The sequence below is a fragment of the Pollachius pollachius genome (assembly GCF_949987615.1).
Source record: "Pollachius pollachius genome assembly, chromosome: 2".
Classification (NCBI taxonomy): domain Eukaryota; kingdom Metazoa; phylum Chordata; class Actinopteri; order Gadiformes; family Gadidae; genus Pollachius; species Pollachius pollachius.
The window spans coordinates 29,634,819-29,640,818 of record NC_136935.1 but is presented as its reverse complement, the minus strand read 5'-3'; positions in this window follow the sequence as shown (position 1 = coordinate 29,640,818).

Genomic DNA, 6,000 nt, shown 5'->3' with positions numbered 1-6,000 from the left:
AGCACTTGAGTGAAGCCTCAGGAATTGCTCGGAAACACAGCCTTGACGAGCAAGCACGTCATGCCAGGCTGTACAACCGCAGAGTGAAAGGCTCTCCACTGGCTATGGGTGATCGCGTGTTGTTGGCCAACCGTGGTGAAAGAGGGAAAAGAAAGCTTGCTGACAAGTGGGACTCTACACCATACGATGTTGTGTCTGTGAGGTCTGGGATCAGCGTATACAGAATCAGAGATGCCATAACTGGCAGAGAGAGAGTTGTGCACTGGAACCTTCTCCTCCAGGTTGACTTTCTTACTGTGGATGAAACTCCTGCTTCCCTTGTTGACTCAGATAATCTGGATGTGGCATGTGGAAGTGGTCGAGACTCTGTGGAGATGAACAATGTAGATGGCTACAACCAGACTATGGACTGGCTAATCCACTCACCTGACCCAGTCCCCTTCAGTGTGGCTTATTCATCTGACCCAGTCCCCGTCAGTGTGGCTCATTCATCTGACCCAGTTTCCGCTAGTGTTGCTCACTTATCTGTGCCAGATGTATCTCACTTGACTCTCGGAGAAGAAGTTGATGAAAACACTGCTATTTGTGTGCAACCTTGCAGTGTTCATGCAGGTCAGGGTGGTGCAGTCCCTACTAAATATGGGAGACATGTCAGACCTCCTAAGAAGCTGATTCATGAGATGTCAACTCAGAAGGTTGAGCATACCTCTCCTGGTTCAAGTCCTGTGTATGCATTCTTCCATGGACTGTTAAGTTCTAGATGACCAGGAGTTTTGTTTTCTTTCTTCTTTTTCTTCTTTTTCCCAATTTTATAGGGGCTGCATCCAAATACTATTTTTTTGTACTTGAGTATGAAATGTGTGTTGCCTTGATCGAGATGTTCAGAAGGTGTATATGGCATCTTCTACTTGTCTGTGAAAAGTATTGGGCTTGGTACCTGCTAATTCTTTTGCACTCCCTATGGGGGGATTTTGTATCGACTGTAGCTCGCATCGGTGGTTTGGGTCCACATTGAGCAACCCTAATTTTTTTTTCTTTCTTTCTATTTCTTTTCTCGTTATACTGCTCTGGATTTGTCTGTTGTTTAACTGAATTTAAAGGGGGTGTATGTAACAGTGTAAATATGACAGTGTAAATAATTTATTTTATTTGTTAAATTCTGTTAAACTTGGGACTCCAACCAACATTCTATATTTTATTCTGAAAGTCCACGGCGGAAGTTTGTGTTTGAAAGAAGCAACCAAGCTTACGTTGTGTTCGAAAGGACTACGGCTGAATATATATATGCGAACACTGGTTGTGTGTTGTCCAATGTTGCAGGTACGTTTGTTTAATGCTTTGTGTTGTAATACCATATACGATCACTTAATGTTTTTTGTTTGTGTTTAAAAGTTCAGAAGCAACCAAGCTTACGTTGTGTTCGAACGGACTACGGCTGAATATATATATGCGAACACTGGTTGTGTGTTGTCCCATGTTGCAGCAAATAAACCAGTCCAGTGCTCCACCCAACCTGTCTCCGTGAATTTTATACAAGAAGCAGAAGAGCTGCGGTGTGCCCAAGGTACACCGCACATGCTCAATGATGTTCATGTCTGGTGACTGGGCTGGCCAGTCCTGGAGCACCTTGATCTTCTTCGCCTTGAGGAACTTTGACGTAGAGATGGAAGTATGCAATGGAGCACCATCCTGCTACAAAACTTGACCCCTTTTATGGTTGGGAATATAAGAGGTAGCTAATACTTCTTCATATTTTAGGCTATTGATATTGCCTTCCACCCTGCAAATCTCTTGCACACCCCCATACTGGATGTAACCCCAGACCATTATATTTCCGCCACCAAACTTAACTGTTTTCTGGGTGAATCTCTGATCCATGCAGGCTCCAGTAGATCTCCTTCAATATTTGCGGCGGCTATGATGTTATTCAACCAAAGAATCATCTGAGAAATCCACCTTCTGCCACATTTCCAGCGTCCATCCTTTTAGCAGGCTGTGGGCCTTGACAAATGCCATACGTTTTAATTGCCTTTTGTTTAGTGCTGGTTTCTGGGCACTGATTCGACCATGGAGGCCATTTCGAGACAGACTTCTACAAACTGTTCTGGTTGACACGGGGACTTGAGTTGACCAGGCCTGGTGGAGCTCTGCTGCAGTGGAAAAGGGGCTGGCCTTAGATTTTCGAGCTAACAAACGGTCCTCCCGAGCAGTTGTCTTGCGGGGTCTGCGGGACCTGGGCTTGTCAAAAACATCTCCAGTCTCTTCAAATCTTTTTCTTATTCTTTGTACTTGACACTGAGACACATTGAAGGTGTCGGCCACCTCAGCAGTGGATCTGGTCTTCAGCCTCTTGATAATCAACACTGTGGTCTCAGGGTGAATCTTAGACATGTTGTCAGAGGTCAAGTTGCAGTTGATATGAAGGTCTGGTGTGCTGGGGTTCTTTTTATACACACCCACTAATTGATTGATCAATTATTGATCACAGGTGAGGCTGTAATCTAGGATTGGGTGCATCATATGACAAGGCGACAAGACTTTTGTCTTTGCAAAAACTGACTCAGTGGGCTTTACTAAGCTGTGAACGTTAGAATGCTTTTCAGCAGTTTCGTTTGGCACCAAAACATTATTTCAAAAGCTGTTGGGGTTGAAATTAACCATTTCTTGTAAAAAAAATTGATTAGACATATTTGAGGGGCACTTAAGGTCAACTTGTGCCCAAGCGACAAGACTTTTTTGTAGGGACTGTATGTTTGCTTCGTTGTTCTTAGTCATACTTGTTCCCACTTGTTTTTGGTTCCACAAACCTCAGCCTGAATATGTGGAGAGGATTTTTTTTCTAAACACTCAGCATCTCAAACACTTAACTCCTGGCTCCAGATTTACATGCTGCATCCTCCTTTGCAGCGTGCAGATGTTAGGCAGTGGAATCTGCATTTGCTGGAGGGTTTTATAACCAGTTGTCCATTTTATTTTTATTGCTTTTTTAATTGTCTCCTTTCCTCACCGTATTCCTCTCTTGTTAACACTTATATATATGTATACACAATATTCATCCCTGTTCCTTCACTTTGTTCTTGTGTTTCCAGTTGTATCACACACACACACACACACACACACACACACACACACACACACACACACACACACACACACACACTGTTTAATAAAAAAAATACTATTTAATTCATCCAAGCATAATGATTTGTTATTCTTTAATATATTTGATACTTTGTGTATGGCTTAGTTCTAAAAATATCATGGTTGTGTGGTCAGCTCCTGCCTCATCAGAAGAAGTTGCCTGGAAACTAAATGCTAAATGGACTGTTGCTACTCTGCTTTCTAAATCGCTCTCTGACCGCGGTAAGTGAATCGGAATTACAAGCAAAATCAAGGAAATCCAGTAGTCCGGTTGCGCAAAAAATAACATCTTGAATCGTCTTTGATTTCAGAACAGATGTAGTAAGGTAAAAGTTAAGGTTAAGCCACTAAAGTCAGTAGCCTACTGCTACCCATGCTAACACAAACGGGAAGCTTTCCCTCAAACTTAAAAACGTATCTAAGTAGCTTTCAGTTGTCACCCTACCACTCCAAATGTAAAACTGACATTTACAAATATACAACAATAGTCAGAAAAGTACTCTCTCTCTATGGCTCTGGATCAGTCTACCAGTCTTCCCATTGGACTGTAGCAAATAGTAGGCTTATCTGTCCATCATACATCAAGGCGGACAACCCCACTTGTGTTGTCCCTAATGGCGCATTTCCACCGGAGGGTGCGGGTCGGTTAAGTCTGCAAAAGTGCGGCACGGGTCGTGTTTCGTCCGCCACTTCGTCCGTCACTTCCGTGCAACAAGGGGATAACAGGCATGTTTTTGATGAGACATGCAGCTTTGTTGACCATGCGTCAGAATGCATTCTGGGATGAAAAACATCAGAAATACCTGTGATAACTTCCAATTCGAGGAGTCACCTGGCTTTCAAAACTCGCGGTAGTTTCAGGAAAACAACTTCCGCCTGCTTTTCTGGGCATTTGCTCTCGAATAAGTGTGGACATAAGACACTCCCTTCGACATATCAAAACGTTTCCCTGGTTGGTTGGAATTACCACGTTGAATTTCCCACGTGAGAAATGACATATCTCCTTTCAAAGAGGCATGCCCTCTCCCAAACTATGCTTGTTCAAACAACGATAAGTGCAGCTGTGTCCGACTTGACGTTGTGGGAACATGACTTATTTCTGCCTAGTCCCGGCGGATGTTCTTGAGTCTCGGGCATGCATGCGCGCAAATGCAGACGATCTGAAACTCGCCTAATAACAAAAAAACGCATACCCGCAAGGTATTTCTGTACAACGGCGAAAGCTTCGTTTATTGAAGAAAATGTTACGCAAAAGTTTGACGTCTTTCTTGGATGTCCTACATTGTTGCTCTTTGATGTGTCACGTTTTTCTTTTTCCTTGGATTTAATAGCATACACTGATACACTGTCGGACTGCTATGAGGTCACGGTGCGTGATTAGCTGCCGCGGCTATCGCCATCCAGCTTAAACCCCGCCCTACCATAAGGGTACTGTCGGTGATGGAAACGCGAGCCGTAACTAAGCTGAGCTATACCGCACCCTCGTTACTGGACTGAGGCGTGCTGGGTCCGACCAGCGCTATTCAAGAGAAAACACCCAGGCGCTATTGTGGGTGACGGACCCCATGGAATGGAGAATAATATCATTATTAATCGCCATCCCACATGACTGCATTTACTACCATGAAGAATAATGATCTAGGATGATATCAAAGAAACCAAATCCATTGCTGTACAAACTGGCCTCATAAAGAAATCCTGACCACTAGTTTAAGGATGCAGTGATGCAACACCGACAGGACAAAAATCAAGAATTTGTCTTCCGTCCTACGTCAATGGATTCATACATTTAATTAAAAACAAAAAAATCTTTTAAACTTTCAACACAATTAATCAAGTACAGCATCTTTGTTGGTGATCAAAGATTCTGAAAACATTTGGGCCATATCCAAAAACATTTGGGCCATTGTAATCTGTAGTTTAAATTGTCGGCTGTAATCAATACTAAAAATTGTGTGTGTGCCACTAGCGGCGCCAGGATTTTGATTGTGGGTGGGCCTCCAGAAAACTGGATGGGCCAGTTAAAATAAGCCATAAATAAAAACCGGGTTCCCCTTCATCTCCGTTTCAGCGCTTTTCTGCGGCACTGAGGACAGCGACTCAGTAGCCTACCTGTGTGGCTCTTATGTTGCTGTCCTTAGCTCAGTACTGAACCGGACAAAGACATACACCTTGGCAGTGAGCCTAACTTAATTTATCTCTTTTGAACGTTCAATACACATAAAGACTGAAACAGAATTATATCTTTGGAGGGTCTGTTTCTCCCTCCATTTATTTGCACGGCGGGCAGGGAACTATCCAAAATTATTTAACTGTTTCTTATAAATTCAGAATGACAGACGAACTGTATGGACATGAAATAACAGCAGCATTGAATCTGACACAGCTGCTAAACACAAACAGCAGGAAAACGATCAAAGATTATTTCTCCTGCAGCTTATTTCTTAAGAATAATTAAATTAATAACATATCTAACCATATAAACAAAAGCATAACAATCCGAGATAACTGATAAATAATCACAAATGCACACAATTCAATTGAAACTTGCTTGTGGGACTTGGGGCTTAGAGCAGGAGACGGCGGGGTTTTGTGCTGAACACAGCAAGAATTTCTTGATATTCCAGTTAATCAGTCAATTCCATTTCAAATGAAAGCAGGGACAAAGAGTGCAGTCTATCTGTCAACATTGTAGCCCTGGTGCCTGTTTTTATCCGATTGACAGCTAAAAATAGTCTCTCCACAGTACATGTCGTCATGGGCAATGTGAGGAGGGCCCGCAGGAGGCTGTTCATGTTGGGGAAAATATCACGGGGGCATGCGTCAAGCACTTCTACGAGTGTTTCTTTTTTCTCGTCC